This window comes from Rhagoletis pomonella, unplaced genomic scaffold, assembly GCF_013731165.1.
Source record: "Rhagoletis pomonella isolate Grant_MI unplaced genomic scaffold, Rhpom_1.0 Rhpom_scaffold_00012, whole genome shotgun sequence".
In the NCBI taxonomy this organism is placed as follows: Eukaryota; Metazoa; Arthropoda; class Insecta; order Diptera; family Tephritidae; genus Rhagoletis; species Rhagoletis pomonella.
Genome location: NW_023458566.1, coordinates 20,633,219 through 20,652,966, shown reverse-complemented (window position 1 = coordinate 20,652,966; position 19,748 = coordinate 20,633,219). Strand labels below are relative to the sequence as shown.

The 19,748-nt window shown below is 35.5% G+C and overlaps 1 long non-coding RNA gene across 1 annotated transcript; it reads right to left on the bottom strand.

Annotated features, from left to right (window-relative positions):
- Positions 1-17,082: 17,082 nt before the first annotated feature.
- Positions 17,083-18,894, bottom strand: LOC118748053. Its single transcript, XR_004994014.1, has 2 exons — positions 18,410-18,894; positions 17,083-17,121 (listed from the first exon to the last, which is right to left on the bottom strand). It is a non-coding gene; the product is annotated as an uncharacterized LOC118748053 (long non-coding RNA).
- Between the last annotated feature and the right edge of the window lie 854 nt (positions 18,895-19,748).

Genomic DNA, 19,748 nt, shown 5'->3' with positions numbered 1-19,748 from the left:
GAGTATCAATGTGTGTCACTCAAAGTGTTGTAAATAGATTAAAAAAAAAAAAAGTTTTATTAATTCAATGTAGGTACATTTATGTAGGTTGCCAAGAGGCGAAAACGATTGCAATAATTTCAAAAGAAATCGGAATGAGCTCATACTTATTCTTGTAAATTTGCTTGGCAGTACGTACTTAGTAGAAACATACATATGTACATACATACAAACATATTTTTGATAAGGATTCATCAAGTGACAAGCAAAGTTGATTAAAAGATATAGATATGCATAGTGGAGTACGAAAGTGAAGGTAATGCATTAGCACGTACAAGTTACTGTAGTATATGAGTATATATTGCATTATCTGTGTACTTACTTATACATACATATGTATTTGTCTGCATATAGTAAATCATTCTTAATAATGGCGGGCTGCACACAGCTTTGACTGACTGATAAAAGTATTTGTGCCTTGTTGCGAATTTCGCTATAGACCTGTTTCTATGTACCTAGATAGTCGAACCTATGTATGTATCTATGCCTGAACCCAACGTAGTTTCGATTTTCGTAAAATCTATGAAAGTGGTAGATATCATCGAATCCACACAGCTTTCAATGCAAACGTTGTCCCTATCGAAAGTAAAGTTTTAAAGGCATCAGAGTCACACGTACACGTACGAATTCCTGGGTACATAAAAAAAATTCTTGATTCCTATTCTGTTCAAAATACTCCGACTTGGAAATGCAAATTAAATTTTCTGTTTAAAAGAAATGCATATAGTATACTTATGTACATATGTACATATAATTAAACGATTAAAATTAAAAACATTTACAGCACTCGTGGTATCAGTGAAAAATTGGGCCAAGTACTTCGGAGTGATTTCCAACAACAAGATGTTCTGATGCTGATGGTAATACAGCGGAATGCATTGACCCCAGAACACTAATTTTAGTCGATTCGACTAATAGAGTTTATGTTTTGTGGTGCAGTTTCTTGAAAATGCATTTTTTGAAATCGAATTTTCGTTAATTAAGCTACGGCATAACTTTTATTTTATTTTGCTAAGAAAGCATTAAAACAATAAAGTATGGAATATTTTTTTGACGATTGATGATTTAAAACTTAAAAAAGAAAATCAGTGCTAAATGTATGTTAGTCGATTCGACTAATAATTAGTGTTGACGTATTAAAAATATGATTAGTGTTCCAGAGTTAAGGTAGGGGCCTTCCACTTTGCAAAAAGCAAATAAGTACGGATATAGCAACTATACGAAAATTGCCCGCCCGACTACATGCTATTGGTTTTAATATGACAGCCTTCACTCAGGAAATCAACAGTGCTTAGAAGTCTGCAAAGAATAAAAAAAGAAGCGCCAATCTGTGTAAATGCGCAACTCGACTCGATTGGTATAGCAGACCTCACCATACATAACCCTAGTCCATAATGCTTTATAAAGATAGCTCCTCATTCCGCTATAGTGTACATCGAGCAGGATATGGTAGGTATACCAATGGCCATATTTAAGTAATTTCTTAGAGATCACTCCATTCCAGTAGGCACAAATTTTCGTGCTGTGCAAACCTTCAGGATTACTTGGCCTTCCAAAAAGTGGTAGTGTAAAGGCTCTGGTAAACGATGAGAATTATTCTTATATCTAATTAGCAATGAGAATGGATTTTTACTCACATCGTGAGAATTATTCTCATCGTATTCGACTCCATTTCGACAGCATTTTTAAAGAAATTCTTTCTTGGTGTTGTTTATTACGTTTCGCATCAAAGTAGGAACCTTGTGCTAAAATTGTTTCTTAAACAAGTAATTTTTTAGCAAAACACAAAACCGACTTCAATTCTCATATAAAAATTTTAGAGTACCGTCAATTTCTTCATCATCCAATGATCGGATGTAAATCAAATTAGTATTATTAGTAGTTTAAAATAGAAACACGAATTATAGAAATCGGTTAACGTGGTCCACAGTTATGCAGTAACATACATAAAAAAGTATTTTGAAGTCGGTAAAAAAAAAATTGAAAATTGAAATTAAGTGGTATAGATAATGATGATTTCTAGTTTTCAAACTCTCATTTCCGAATGTAAAAAAAAAAATTATCAATTAATAAGTGTTGATATCCAATCTTCATCAAAATTCTTACTTCCAACAGAAAAGATAATCACTCTTTCATTATAAGAAAGTTGTCTACTTTCTCTCACTACAGGTTTCATACTTCTGTTAACTTTACATTTAGGGCCAAATTTATAGTGCGTAGTTAACTCAGAATTGGCAGTTAAGATATGTATGTTTCGATCACTAAAAGGACAGCAGGAAAATCCTTTAAAGCAATCGGTTTGACCGAAACACGCAATATTGGATTCATATATATATGTAAATATATTACTTATTGTTCTGTTGTTAGTATGATTTTTTCCTACCTAATTTAACAAGTGATTCCATTTTGAGTTTTAACATCAAGATCCTTTCGTTATTTGAGGCACGAACTAAAATTTCATAATTTTTTGCGTCAATGCTTTATGAACATAATATCACATCATTAAAACATGTCCCGATTAGTCACAGTTGGTAGAATAAAAATTTCCTTTTACCTTATCAACATTGAAAATTGGCTACTGAGCCGAAACTGCAGTGTATATTTGCAGCTTTTACTTTATTGTGAATTCAATTAATTTAATCGATACTTACTAATGATTTGCTATAAAGTATTTAATGAGCTCAATACAATTACTTAAAATACATATACAATCGCTATTAACGCAAACGATTTCCTCCAATTAGTAGTCATATGAAAACACGCATAATTACCGATCTCGAATTGCATAAATGCATGTTATACTTACATATATACATATGGTCACCTGAAATGCAAAATAAAAAATTCACTTTTTGATTTATTATGATGATGCATTTCATCGAATTACAAGTCCCCACATCGTTTTAAGTAGGTATGTAAAAAATATGCTGTTAGTTGCGGTTTTTATTATTTTTATTAGTTATTTATTTTTGTATTTTTTTTTTGTGCACTGCAAAGTTAAATGCCAACTTGGTATATGCGATAATAACCAACTGCCTTTTGGGAATGTATGTATGTATTGGCGTTTCTGTCAAAAACCATTTCTGTGGAATGCTGTATGCCAAATTCCGTCTGTCTGCTGCAGCACTGGTCATTGCAGCAAGTACCGAATACTGGTCAAACCAGGTCGTTGGTTTCATTTTAAGCATACATGTGTGTATGTAAATGGGTAAATAATGAGCACACCTTACTGGAAAATTTTGAGATAGACAAACAAGTTTCCGCAACAACCCAAGAGGAGCTTAAGTTGGACATTATCAGATATTCAGTACATAGTTGAATGGGTAAAATGAAGTGATGAAGAAAAACTTTATAGTCGTAGTCGTTAATAGCAAACAAAGCCGGATGAAGTTATTTATTATAAGCATTTATCAGGTTTCACCAGTGTGTAATTAAAACTTGCAATCAATTTTTACCCAACTTCTTGATGTGCGCAGAACCTGATGCTAATGCAATATGAAAGAAAAATTAAACCGCTGGTTAGCGCAGCAGTGGAGATATTTGGAAAACCTCTATTTATGGTACGATTTGGTTCATGTTTAGAATGTGTATTTCCTATATGAAATAGGATAACTCCACAAAAATTTTCCCCGATAGGTGGCGCAGGAGTCGAAATTTTTGTAAAATCCTTATTTATGGTCCGATTTGGTTCATATTTAGAACGTATGTACATATATTACTTAGCCCTCATCGATGCCCTCAAAAATTTGTCGAATTAGTTCTTGTGTATACGCTCGTATACAAACAGATCTGACACTTTTAATTAGATTTTTAAGAAAAATTCCAAATATGCAGTTATATAGCCCATTCAATTTTAGTATAACAAAGTGCAAGTTTAAAGTCGCTAGAAAGTCGCGCTGATTTTTGGCAATGTTTTTAGTGGAAGGTGTTGGTCATTTTCTCCATACAAAAAGGAATTGTCGAACACACTCTGTATGGAAGAACCTGCGTGAAAAAATTGCCAAAAATTAACGCGGTTTTCTAGCAACTTCAAACTTGCACTTTAAATGGGCTATAAAACTGCATATCTAGAATTTTTCTAAAGAATCTGATTAGAAGTTGCAGATCTGTTTGTATACGAGCGTATATACGAGAACCGGTTTGTAACTATTTCTACTCAAGATGCCACGGACCGGTAACCCTCTATTAGTTAATTTGACAGCATCTACCCTATCGTGACGTCACAATAGTGATGAATATTAAATTTTCATATTGTACCTGTTTGCCGAAAATACCTAAAAGTAGATAAACGTACCTAAAAAGTAAACATGTATTTTTATGTGCATTTTTTTCGATAGTTGGTGGACTATCTCTTCCTTCGATACCATATCTACTTTTGGACTTACATCAAATAATCTGTTCTATTAAAATGGCCATGAAAGGAATTTCTCCGAGCAGTTGCAGCCAAGCCTATGTATGTTTTAACTAATAAAGGAGGGAGGCCATTGAAATTTCCACACTGGAAAATGCGTTGTAATGCCTTGGGAAATAAGATAAAATTTGCGGATAAGTTATTTGGCTACATTCCAAATGTACCTAAAATTATGTACTTGCACCTAGTTTTACATCACTATGTCGCACTATATGTTCGCTCGTTCTTCTTCAAAATGATTCCTTACTCTCTCATTCCCCCACTAATGTGACGTCACACCCGGTTGCTCTCAGCTCGATTGGCGATTGGATTGATTCCTAATGGGAACAAACTGCTCTATGCCAGAGTCTCTTCATGATTCTGATTTTACGTATATCATGCAAAATAAATGCACTTTACCAAAACCGCATCGCTGATTTTTCCTGCCGGGAATTCTTGAGTTTACACGAATAATTTTACATTGTTGCCTTTTCTCATACAAATACTAGTAGAAGCATGTATGTATGCATGTATGTGCCTGCAATGCAAAGTGTGTAAAGAGACTAAAAAAGCTAAATTGAATCAGTCACACTATGTAAGTTGAAACCAGTTAAAAAACCTAGAAAGCCACCGAACGAGATCGAAATCGACCGACGACGATCAATTTGCGCGCGTTTTAAGCTTGTTTTACTTTTACTGTTTTTGTTATTGTTTTGTTTATTTTTGCTGACGGTAACAAAAGCAAACACGACAACAAAATTAATTGCAAAAATTACGAATTAAAAAAAAAAAAAAAAATAACTAAAGTCAAAACATGCAACAGACAAAGTCAACAATAATAATAATAACCATATTGGCATACAAACAAAAACAAACAAAAAAATAAAAAAATATTCGTACAAAAAAAGAACGATTAAATCTTACATACTTGAGTATATACATACATACATACCTAAGTATATATGTAGATGATTTATAACACAGGTATGCATCGCGTAAATATGTAAAGCGGCGGACGTAAGTGGGGCAAGAAGTAGAACTTGAATATTTCAAGGCTAAAAAATGTTATTGCGCACCTGAAAGTCTCGTTGTTTTTTTTTTTTTTTTTTTTGAAATGTTAAATGTTGGTGATAGTTATCCAACACTAACATACATATGTATATACAGCCATACAAACAAATGCATTCCTAAGTACATATGTATGTATGTATATAAATATGGAATCCATTTATAGGAGACACAAGACGCTGTCTATAACTGCTGGCCAACGTCATTAGAATAAAGCCTTACTTCTACTTAATGGCGTCATCTCGTACGGCTGTGGGCGTAAAGTTACAACTGTCAAAGGTTAAATAGGATAAATTGATTGTTTTTTTTTTTTTTTTAAGAAAACGAATAGCGAATACAATTACCCACGCATTGCCAAGGCATTTACTTACTTCTTTGGAGTAATAATATCAAAAGTTGAACTTAATTTTATACAGTTCAAGCCAAGCCAATTATGGCTGGATGGAGTCGCTAAAGCGCTACATTGCCGCGTAGAACAGATGTGGAAAAGCAGCGCATGTGAAACCGGGTAGTGGTTATACTACGACTCCAGGATTTAGTCCCACATAGCCAGGACTTAGTCAGAATAGTAGATGACAATTAGGTACTGCCCATTTTAGCTGCTGAATTTGATACCTTGAAACACCGGGAAACTCTTCGCCTGCGAGATGACCCTCAAATTGTATCTACCTCTTTATGGATTGTGAATTTTTCTACAGGTTCCGAGTGTATTTTTGCTATGAAGAAGCTTCTCATAAAAGTCCATTTGCCGTTCGGAGGCGGCGTAAGATAGCAGGCCCTTCCGCAAAAAATTACACCATTTGGTTAATAAAAATTTGGCGTACAGTCCTCATCAAAAAGTGTCGATTTTACGGTTTTAGTTCCTATGCAAAGCGTGATACTCAAAGTGCTTTTGGAAAAAGATGAAATTTTTATATGTTTAGGGAGCCTTGTGCATACCTGCTGTTATGTATATTTATTCGTACATATACATATGTACATACAAATTTAATAAACATTAGGCTGACCGAGAATTTTTTCACAGCCTAAAAACATATGTTAGAGTTAAATTTGTATCATAATTCTATTGGTTGGAAAATTTATGGTCGGAATTATTTTTAATTAAGTAAAATCTTAAAAAAAAATGCATTTCCCCATATAAAATACAGTGGCGCTCACCGAAATAGCACAGTTTTATTTTTTTTTAAATATTCACAATGTTTTGCGTGATAAATTTTTTCGCTAATTTTTTTTTATAAAAATATAGTAGATTCTATAACATAAACCATATAAGTCAAAGTTTACCACTTTGTGTACAGTTCAGGAAAGTTTAACAAATTTCGAAAAAATTCCATCAAACTTTTCAACTTTTTTTCAGCATTTTTATAATTTTTTTGGGTTATCATGTTTTGAAAAATCTGTAAAATCCCGTTGATTTTTGAGAATTTTTTTTTCGAGAGTGTTGCGCATTTTTTTCCATATAATGCGTAAACAAAATCTATTTTTATATGAAAGAAAATACGCAACTTCCACGACAAAAGAGAAATTAAAATTTAAAATAAATAACCGATTAACCGGTTAAATATTAACGGATTTCAGAATAAAAAAATATGGGTCTGCTTATTTTCCACTTTCCATATTTTTGACGGGTTGCAGGAAGAAAATTCCCAAAGTTGATTTTACTGTGTATTTTTGGAACACCCTAATGTACATTCATGCCACCAGCATCATCTTTCTCCACTTCATGCGCACTTTTGTGCAATTATTTCGCCATCGTTTTTGTTTTTTTTTTTGGTTTGTTCAATTTCATTTTTACTCCAAGATTCGTATTGCAACAAGCGCAGATCCAGCGGCTCACAGCTGCAAGTACTGCACCATAAAATTAAAAATAGACATGCAAGTATGGCTGTGGTATGTGCAACACATGAATTTACTTTCATGCATGCAAATGTATGTATGTGCATACATACATACATATATATCTCTTCATAGATGTACATATGTATGTATATGGATGCTGCTATTCCGGCTGTTGCACAGTACATATGCAGACACCTAATTGTGTGCGATCAACGTGTTGCATACTGCAATACCACCAGCAAAGTCGAAGAAGTGCGTACATACATATGTATGTACATTAGGGTGGTCCAAAAACAGTTAAGTCGGAATTGTAATGCTCTCACCCCCTAGGATTGTTCTATATAAAAAAAAAAGTATAACACCCAATTTTTTTATTTTGAAATCAAAAAATATTTAGAGCTCGCTCAAAGCGCTCAAAGTTTTCCATGTATTTTTATATGGGAAAAATAAAATGTTTCGTAGAAATGGTATAGAATTCTTCAAAGTCAATATTTTTCGATCGGAAAACTCTGGTGATCTTCAAGATACTTTCAATAATAATACCCAATTGTTTATTTAACCATTTTTTAATACTAACGATTTTTTATTGGTCGCCACATTGCATTTTTCGGAGTTTTTGTGGGTTTTTGGCCTACCTATAAATTTTAGTTGCGATGAAAAAATGGTTAAATAAACAATTGGGTATTATTATTGGGAATCTCCTGCAAATAAACAGAGTTTTCTGGTAGAAAAATACTCATTTTTAACTACGAAAAGTTGTTTTTCCCCATATAAAATACATGGAAGACTTTGGACGCTCTGAGCGACCTCTAAAAAATATTTTTTGATTTCAAAATAAAAAAAATAAGCGTATATTTTTTTCGTTATCATTCCGACTTTACTTTTTCACATGCAATTTTGGACCACCCTAATGTTCATACATAATTACATGGGCAAATCCATATGTGCCCACTCGCATATATGTATGTATGTACTTATGTATGTAGTAGAGAAAAAGTGCTGCGAAGTCAATTCACTCGGATAACTTCAACGCCACTCCGCCTTGCGTTGCATTGCGATTGGTGGTGTATTGCTTTGTTGTTGGCCTTGGCGATCGGTGCGCGCAATTCCTTATAAAAACTACTTGACTGCATCAGCCGTGAACAACAGCGGGCAGCAGCTATGAGACTATTGGCAGTGTTGATTTGTTGTTGTTTCAGTTGTTGCAATTATTGCTCATCTTGCTTATGTTGCAGATGGATGGATGGATGGTATGTTTATTTTCACTTCTCTTCGCAGTTTGCATCCATATTATTCTCCATTTTCCTTATTTCATTTACACAACTTTATTGTTTTCTGGTTAATGTTTATGCATTTTATTGTTTCCGTACGCTATTTTTGATTTCTGTTTTTTTTTTCTGAAATCGCAGCACATTTTTGACTTGGTCTGAAAGGCTCTTTATACATTTTTTGTTTACATGCAGTTTTTGACAAAGTTTCGATACAATCTTGAAACGGGGAGTATCTAACTAGGAAGTGTCACAGCACCCACTCTATTCACAAGACTCCAATTTATTTCAGCCGATGCAGTCAGCCCTCTCTGGGGCGTGCTTTTACTCTTACCACCTCGAAAGATGAGAAATTATTCAGCGATGGAATTGTTAGAGGGACACAATATGAGTGTCAAACGAAAGCTTTGATTTGAAAACTTTTTTGATAAGGGTTGCCACCTATTCGAAAAGTCATACCATGTATGTTATGCATATCGTCGATGTAAACCGCCCATCGACCAGTTGCAAAACCGCCTAAATCGCCGTTGTGGCAAAAATGAGATTTGGTAAATAACCCCGAACTCCGTTTTTTCGCACTCCTGTAAAATTTGAGTGCCGTAAGATAGGCGGTTTTGCAATTGGTCGATGGGCAGTTTTGCAAAAACATCGACGATATGCTATTCCGGATACCGATCCGATCCCCAGCAGGATCTTGCAGTACGGGGGAGCGACTACAGGACTGATGAATCGGTAGCTACCAGGTAAACTCCGTCGATTATTGGCCGACTATTTACTTGCCACCATTACTTTTACAAGGCAATGTTCTAGGAGGTAGTCACCATCGGCTCTCTCTGCACTACCGGGAGTTACTAAAGAAGTTACTACGCGGAAAGGCGTTCTGCGCAAAAATACTGTGGCCCCTTATCTAGTTTAGCCTAGGCAAAACTAGTTTGTCCTAAGATCGGGTTTGGCCGGTAACATATATAACGCATAAGTTAATAGATAGGGTTCTTACCGGGTCTAATGTACATAATACACACATATACATAAAATTATATGTATGTACTTATGTATTTATCTACATATCGTCACCTGACATACAAAAAGCCGTAACAAAAATCGTCGCTGAAATATAAAAAGCCGTAAAAGGCTTTTGACCAAACAAAGTCTGTGCTTTCTGTAGGTTGGAATTTAGAGTTAAATATAAGGAGCTTCCATTTAAAAAGTTGAAATTTTTATTTAACTTTCATTAAGATAGCATCTTGGACTGCTACTATTAATGACTAAACATAAAAATATATTTCGAGAACTCAATAGAAAATATATGATTGGCTAATTTTGTTGTTGTTTGAACAAATTAAACAACAATAAAATTATCCAATTGCGCTATTTATGCTATCTATGCACCGGATCGTGAATACCCCTACTCACTCGAGAGAAGTTGTTTTGTCAAAAGTCCACAGATACATACATATGTAAGGCGTATTTATAATCTCAACTTTCTGCTACATACGTATGTATGTATGTATTTGCGAACGGGTTCTATCGCATCAGATTCGCTTTCAGTATAATTGCTCTAATTGAACACAAATAACTATATTATACAACATAAAATAGACACCATACCATTAACACTTTTGCGAATGTTGCATAATCGCATTAAAAGCCACTTCACCTGCGCCAAACTCCACAAATCGCACAATTCTTCAGTTCATTTGTGTGATGATCGTTGAGGGTCTTATTCATTTTATTATTATTTTTTTGACAATTCAGTGTACCCCAGATAGCAATCATAATTGCGTGTACCAAAGTAATAAAATACATACAGCCGTCCAACAGCAGCTTGCACTACCGCCGATCAGGGCAGCTCTGGCTGGCTCAACCAAGTCAGAGTTAAAATACAAAAAAAGAGTTGAGAGGCAAGCATTCATGTGGTTGCTTGGTCTGTTGGTTGGTTGGTTGTTTGGTAACCGCTTGGCGCACACCAACAACAAAAACATTTTCTGGTGGTGCTGTTGCTGTGTTGCGTTGCGTATTTGTTGGTGCTGTTGCTGGTTTCGAATTCAGTATTGTGTTTGGTTAACTGGCATCACACAAATACTAGTTTCTTTGGTTGTATGTTTTTCTTTTGCTGGCTGTTGGGTTGTTCGGAATGCGGTGGAAGTGACATTCAGCCATCAGCACACAAGAATCCGCGCCCAACCCGCCGAGCGACGGTCGGTTGGCCAGTTGGCAGAGAATTAACAGTAACAAAAGTATCGTGGAAACCTCATAATTGCACGTCGCGAAGCAGCAGGGCACCACACAAGCGGCACGCAGCCAAGACCCCGTTTAGTGAGCCAACCAACGACTACAGCAGTGGCGGTGGAGCAAGGTGTCTCCAACGTCCAGCCAGTAAGTCAGTCACAGGTGTTGCGCTACATGTGACCGAGCGCGCTGCTGGCTATGTGAATGACTGATGGATGATATGATGCCATATTTACATAATATACGTATGTAAGTACATACGTATGTATGTAAGTATGTAAGTAAGTACTAGCGATGTTAATTTTTTCGCTTTTTACGCTCCCGGGATTTTCGGGATGTGGTTATCACAATTAGTCCCGGGATTTAGATATTCATTACTTTTCAACAACTTAAATCGAAAAAATTGCTGCTATATTGTTTGAGAGGCTCTCCTACCATAAAATAACAAAAAAATAAATGGGTGTGAAACCCTACTTTTTTACTTAAAGTGGCGTTTGTATTTATTTTCCCTCTGACGTCAGGATTTATTTTAAAGAACTTTGTAATTTCAAAGATATGCCTAATTCCACAATAATTTTTTAAAAAATTCAAGGCAACGTAGAATTAAAATATGGGTACCAAAGGCAAGAGGAAATTTCTTTAGAATTAAAAAAAAAATTAATTTTGGATTAACAAGGACGAATAGGTAAATTTTTAAGCTGATAAAGTTAGAAGGACGAAATTCGAGGATGTTATCGAGTTTATACAAGTCCTTAACATATAATTTTTTCAAAAACAAATATTGCGAAATTTCAAGCATACAATTTTAAAATGACATTTTCAATATTTACCAGCCCTTCTGCACCAGAAACTTGAATCTGTTTAAATTCTACAGGATTTCCTCATTAATTTTATACCCACACTTCTTCTCTAAGCCCATTTCTCAGAATTTTTTTAAAATCATTTTTGAATTACTGACGTCAGAATGAAAATATAAAATGCAAGTTTACTTATATTTGGTCGATGTTTTCGTGAATATATTGATATTTGTGTTTAAAATTTTCTAACGCGCGATGTTATATGTATAATCAGCTAGACAATTATAAAAAAATATTAATTGGCGATGGCATTTTTTGTTGATGTCATTAGATTTGCACAGTTCATTCGATTTAAAAAAATGAGGTGTCAAAGGAAAAAGCTTGACCTTCCGATTTGCAGTAAGTTTCTTTTTTTCGAAGAGGGTTGCAACCTGTGCGAAAAATTAAAAAATGTGGGCTGTTCGTTAGATTACAAGAAATGAGGTGTCAAATGGAAGGGCTTGGCCTCCAGATGCGCAATAATGTATTATTTTTTAGTTGGGTTGCAACCTGTTTAGCTGTCAATCGCGCATACGAGGCCGGCTAGTTATTAAATAAAAAAAGAAATATAGCCAATACTGGTCAAGAAAAGGAGGTTCTATTATTGCCATCAGTGCAAATTACAAATCCCGAATATCCCAGGATTACTTGCCAAGAGTCCCAGGATTTTTGGGACCCTAAAAAGGCCGGGATCCCGGGATTCCGGGACTAACATTCCTAATACATACAGGTGCACATAAGTAAAAATCTATATACTCGACTGACACACATACTTACATATATACAGACATGCATACATATGTATGTAGATAGTCATATTAACTATGTAGGCTAAGCCTGTATGGCCCAGTGAGGCGCTTGTCAGAATTTACACTAAGTTGGAGATTTGTTTAGCTGCTCTGCTATTTCTCTCAGGCCGGTAATCGTGTTCCCTTGCGCCTTCTAAGATACGCTTGGCAGCGCAGGCTTTTGCTAGTTGGCTGTTAAGGTATCTATCTACGACCCTCTCATCTCTTTTGATCCGCAAAATAGATTTTGGTTTCCTCTTTTTTTAACTTATATTTTTTACGCTCAAAAACAGTTAAGAACAACAATGCTAATGTTTACATACATATGTATGTATGTATGCATGTACGGAGTTTGCGCATTTTTGTCCATTATTCTGGTGCAAACACAATGCTAAATAATAGAATTCGATCTTGGGCGCTACGCTCCGTTTCGCACATTGTGGCCATACAAAAAGCGCAGTGAAAGGCGCGGCCGTCTAGTTGAGTGACTCTCGTCTGGCTGCTGTTAGACAACATCTTGTCTGTTAGCTTGATGTTTTGCATTTTCTGCTGGTTGTTACTACAATACATATTTACACTGGGAACTTTGACAGCAGCGAATTTCTATACACAACTCATTTTCCACACTGTCGTTGCTTTTTCGATTTACTACTTGGAAAAACGTCCCTAAATCTGTTAACTGTATCTAATGTTTTGTAGAATACGAAATACAATTTGGGGATTCACAAGGCGTGTTAAGTGTCGTAAAATCTTAATCAGCCTGGAGAACAAGCGAAGAATAACTCTTGCCAACACTTGCTACTTTGAACTCGTTAGGCAATTGAAAAGCAGAGCCATCTCTCGACGAACAAAAATAACGCTCTACAAATCATTCATCATGCCCGTCCTTTTATACGGCGCAGAAACGTGGACGATGTCGAACAAATATCAGAAGGCTTTGTGGGCTTCCGACAGAACTATTATACGCAAGATCTACGGATACAGCGATTGCGCTGGCTAGGATGTGATGTACGCATGGATGACGAAGCTCCGGTGAAAAGATCCTTCGACTCTGCACCACCCATGGGTGGACAACGAAAGCAAAGGCGCCTACGAACGCAACGGAGGGACCAAGTGCAGACGCAAATACGCACAGGAGAGAGGCAATTGGAGAAGCTTTTTGGTCTCGGCCCAAACCGACAAACGGTTGAAGTGCTAAATAGGAAGGAGAAGAATCTGACTTGATGTTACATGACGTGACGTTACTAACATAGGCTAATGGGCTTCATACCGATAGTTTAACATTTTTGGCTGTGATGGTTAAAGTCTGTTGAATTTTTATAACTTTTGTACGAAGTGTGAAATGAGGATTTACATATGTATGTGGTGCTGGTTATTTTAAGTGTTACACTTTTATAACAAAAATATAAACATTTAATAAATTAAAGAAATAAAGCCAAAACTGGTCAAAATGTTACTTAACTCAATCAGCTGACTACAAGGGTATGTATGTATTAATAAAAGCAGCCAAATTGGCCCCTAAATAAGTTGGATATATGTGCATATGTATGCCATTTTTTTCGAGGTAAACCTTCCGCTGGCAACGCGCATATAATCTTTTGACTTCGAAACTTATTTAAAATGCACGTAATGAACATGCTCACATGCCCGCTCTCTACTATTCAATTTATCTAACTTTTCAGTGCTGATTTTATACAATACTTACTATGTACTATTTGAAGGAACAAAATGGATTCCTAATTGTATTTTCAGTTTTTAATAGGCAAAAAATGTATTAGTTTTTAAATGCGTTCTTCTGACAAATCATACTTATGGGTGTAAATACATACATACATTTCTTTGGATATCTTCTTTAGGTCCCGAGATATTGACCAAAAATTGTTCGGTAATTTAGTTAAAATTGAGTTAATAATGTAGTCATACTAAACTAATCAAAATCTTGAATATGGCGTTATTCACTTTTGAAGATCTCCTCTAAGGGCTGTTTACATACGACTCTCCTCGCTTTGCTTGACAGTTCGAACTTTAAAACAAAGCATGAATAAGGTATGCTATAATAAATGCTTGGCAGCTTCTGCGTTCTCCTTCTCCTCTATATCTTATCGGTGTAAAATAGATAACAATATAGTAATATGCATTAATGCTAGCAATAATAATTCGTATTTACCTTATTTTTGTCTTTAAATGCAAATGGAAGCACGTGAGAAAAGATACAGTGGAACCCGCTTAAGTACCCCCCGCTTAAGTGCCTAACCCGCTTAAGTTACCAACATTTTTGAGCACCGTAAATTTTTTAATGTATTCTGGAAAAAATCACCCTTTTAAGTACCTCCCGCTTATGTACCCAACCCGCCTAAGTACCTATATTTTCGTACCCCATTTACCATTTTACTTATAATTGTCCCCTTTTAAGTGCTTTTTTTCAAATTTCTTCCAACATTTGCATATTTTAAAATTCAGTGCCAGCGCTACACACCTTCGGCAAAAATTCTAAAAAATCAACGGTAATTTTTCGCCACTTGAAACTTATGCACTATCACACTAAAATTGAATGGGCCATAAAACTGCATACTCATAAAAAAATTGAACACTTCTGAAAATCAAGTTTGAAATTTCGATACAATTTTACAGTGTTCCGTGAAATTTTAAGCTTATATTTTAAGTTTCTACGGTATTTGGTAGGGAATGAATTTTTTTACTTGAAAAATTGTAAAAATTAAAAAAAAAAACATAAGTGCCAAACAATATCATTTAGAATTTGGTCCAAAATGATAATCCCTGTTTGTGTATGTATAAATATGTATAATCAATGATTCAATTTAATTCTTGTGAAAATGGCATAACATTGCTTTATCTGTTTTTTTTTAATAAAGTTTTCCTTTATGTGTTTACTTGTTTAAATAATGCTACGATCTTGGCTTTAAATTACGTCTACTTCATTAAATGTTCATGTTTTATTCAAGGACTTATTTATGTAAATTAAATATTATAATTACCTCAAAACGCTGACATTTTTAGTGAGGTACTTAAGCGGGTTTTACTGTACATGTAAACAGCTGATTGCCAAAGCGAGCAAAAGTTGAGAGTTGCCCATGATTTTGCTTCGCTTTGCTTTCTGCGGAACTCTGAAGCAAATCGAAGCAAAAGTCGTATCTAAACAGCCCTTTAGTTTCCGAAATTGTGAGTAAAAAGTATCGTTACTTTAGTACAAATACACAAAAAGTGTCTGGAAAATTGATGACAAATGTACCTAACATACGACTAAATTTTACTAAAGAAAATGCTTCATAAACTCAAAACTAATTAAAGATAAACAATAAAAATAAAAAAATTCTAGAATTGTGTGAGCTAGTAACATTCTCCGGGACTTGGAGAAAATCTATCTTCGAGTTTTTAAGAAACTGCATTCGAAACTTCAATCGCGATTTCCCAAAACCTGCCGAAAGTAACATACGACAATATTTTATCCAGGCGACGATATGTATGTACTATGTATGTATGTATGTATGTGCATATATCATTTTCTCTCTAGGAATCAAATTACTTAAGATCTACAAATGAATTTGAATTGTAATTTCTTACCTTTAACAGCTTCGTAGTATCCCAAATCCAGCGTGAAGGTTTTATTTTAATCCGTGTGTGGGGAGGGGAAATAAATTTATTAGTGAATAGTCACTGCTGTTGTGCTACTGGTAACTTTCTAACTGGCTTCACTTGTGCTAATAGCTACTGGCGGCCAAATGCTGGTTATTGTTGTTGTTGTGGCTTAAAACGAATATACCCAAAAAGGTCAAGTTGAGATGCTGCTGCAGACAAGCTATGTAACTGAAGGCAATGGGCGCTCAAAAAATTCACTTGTTGTTGCTGCTTTTATTTTTATTATTGCTAGTGATTTTGAATTTTGGTTGTTTCTTTCTTCTTATAATTTTATTTATTTATTTGTTTTTTTTCTGTTTTGCGTATTTCGTTTTCTACCTTTTCGCCGACGTTGCTCAAAAGTACGTACATACAAACATGTCTGTATGTGTCTGTATGTGTTTATGAAGTAAAACCGGCAAGTAAGAAGTTAGCCAACCGAACGTGTGCTGCTGGAAACGGAATAACAATTGATCAAGAAATTACCTTGGAAACGTAGAAGCAAGCGAACGGGTTGTGTAAATCAGTGAAAAGAATTTATTTAAGATGGACCCGAAAAACGAGATTTTTTATATATTTTCTCGTGCTCACAGTTTTTTCTAGTGTGTTATTTAACTTTATCTATATGTAGGTATGTATGTACATGCTTCTCTTGCTTTGATGTTCCTTATTTCGATCTTCTTCGTACTATGTATGTACCTCCTCTTCTGAATGCGTTTTCACTATTTTCTTCGGCTATGGTTTTTTTTTTATATTGCCTTTGGTGTGGTGGAGCTTACCGATCTTGGTGGCTCACCACTTGGTAGTGGTTGTGGTTATATTGTTGTTGTTATTGTTTTTAAGCTGCTGAATGTTGTTAAAACAACTACAATACCCCTTTTCTATTAGCAGTTTCAATTACATATGTATGTACATACTTAGTATGTAAGTACATTAAGGTGGTCCTTAAATGTAGGAAGCACATTTTTACTCAAATTTCTTAAGTCTCAACTCAAATTTCTTAAGTCTCAACCCCTGCCTCGATGCTACTGTAGTCGGAGATATCACATATAAATTTTGGTCCCGATTGGAGACGGTCAAGGCGTGTCGCACAGGGGTCAAAGTTCAGATTACCCTACGAAGTCGTCTTAACAGACTCCAATCGGGACCAAAATTTATATGTGATATCTGTGACCGAGGTGTTATCGATTGAGGGTGTGACACTGAAAAAAATCGTTTATTTGATTTCTTAAGGACCACCCTCAGGTACATACTACATACAAATGTATGCTTACATACGTGCATGCCGGTATATGTATGTATATATATGTATATATACATATATATATATATATGTATGTATGTATGTATGTATATAACGGAGTTTACTTTCGCGCTACAACTTCATCTGTAATTCTATACAACAATAGCCATTAATTCACAAAATAGCGATTAATTTCCAATTTTTTATTACACAGCTTTCCTTTCGAAACAAAATCTACTTTGCATAGAAGCCATCAGCTATTTTCACCACTTTAGTGCAGCAAGATCGCTATGCAATCGGACTTAAATCGAAAGTTTAGCTTGCAATCTGCAATGTTTTCAGCCGAAAGTGGCACACAACATGGAGCAAGTTTCATAAACACGCGACCGGATAGCTTACAACGCGGTGTTGCTATTATTTTTCCACCGAGAGGTGCCATGCCACATAGCGAAACAGCCAGAAAAGCCAGTCGACAAGTAGACAGCTTGAGGAATTTTTAACCTGCTTCCCCCAAAGCGGAGCGCGAACATGGACGGTTCGCGAAATATGGAAAATACATACATACATACAAAGCACATTCGCAATAATAAAACCGCAAACGAGATGTTTTTAAATAAAAAAAAAAAAAAATCTGAATATTTTGATTAATAAATTTATTAAGGACCTGAAAATTCCTCTTGTTTTTTGTTTTTTACCTTTGCCTCGTTTTATAAACGCAGCTATGGTTAAGAAAAGTAAAAAATATACATATTTCTGCGCATACAAAACTGCATTTTTAACAAAACTTGTTTTTGATATTTTTAGGTTTAAGTGACTTTTCGCATCTAGCATCGAATCTCGCTCAGTCTGTTCTTTCGCTAATTTTTTTAACGCGTATCGCTTTGTTCGCAAAGACTTCTGGCGATCCACTTTTTTTGTCATTGACTTTACACAGTGGCAAAAATAGCAAGCAACTGGTAAATGGCACAACAACACGGCGGAAATGCAAGATGGCGGTAACTATGAATTTCACTTATTCACAGAACATTTGTATTTGTGTGAATACGTTTGTAGGTATGCGAGTATTTAAGTACCTTCACCGACCAATTTGAACTACAATTGGCACTTGTGTAACACAATTTCAGTTTAAATAATTTGTATTATTTATATGTATGCAAAATAATTCAAAACACTAAACCCGAAAAACACTGCAAATTTGGAATTTTTCAACACGACGACGCTCTTGAACCAGAAATAATAGGTACGTTGTTAACTCCACGACGGCAAAGAAGAGAATGTTTTCTGCGGCGTTGTTGCTGCGCTACGCTACGCTACTGCTGCCGGTCTATGTGACTCTGCTTCGTCGGGCTCTGTTTCCGCTTTTGTTTTTATTTTCCTGATGACGCGCAGCTGCGTCGTTGTTAAAGCCAATATTGCTCAGCGTTGCTTGCTGCGCAGTTACCTGACTTTTTGCTGACTGCTGCAGTATTTACTATTTCGTTTTCCTATGCCGTGTAGTGGGTTATTCTTTTGCTCCTTCTTTTCTTGTTTACAATGCAATATATGTATATGTATGTGCATATGTATGTATGTATGTATGGACATATGTATGTAGCAGCCATGACCGCAGCAGCGCCAGTTAAGCTGGCAAAAAGCAGAGCCCGCCGCGCCGGCCACGAAACGCCAGCGTTTACAACAAATTCCAGTATATGGAGCTGCTCTTCTTCGCTCAACTCACGCTCAGTCGTCGTCCCTGCCGCTTTGCGACGCGTGCGCTAAAAAAACTAGTTTTTGAGCAGCGCTCTTGGCGCAGTCAATTGAAAATACATACATATCCACACAGTTAAATTTTAGCAATTCGAAAACACTTGGGGCCCCGTAAGACTCTCGCTTAAGGCCCTCGCTATGCTTGGCTTTCCAATTAGCCTACGTTTTTACTTGCAATTCATAATTAAAGGTTTATACACTCGACTTATTAAATACATATTAAAATTTCATTAGCTTTTCGTGGCAAGAATAAACCGGGCTTTTTCTCAATTTGTTTTTGTACCTTAATACACGATATAATATGCTTTGAATATTTCTCTCTTGAGCGACTATGTATGTATGTATACTTCTCCAATTCTCCAAAATCGATTTAATTATTCGCGCTGTCCGCAATCCAAAAAACTCACGTTCGTTCGCGACGGATGCCAACTCAAAACTGAAATGAAACTGCGACCGGATTTTGTTGGCGAGAACTACTTTTAATGGCGCTGATCTCCGCGCTAAGCCGCGCCACACATAAGCAAACAACGCGGTGGAGCAGTTGGGGACAAAAAGTGCTCATAAACAACGAAGAAGAAAAAAACAAGTTTAAACATAACGTCAGATTTAATGATTATTAGGATTTAAGTGTTGCCCATCTTATATGAAAAGGGTAAAACTGAGCAA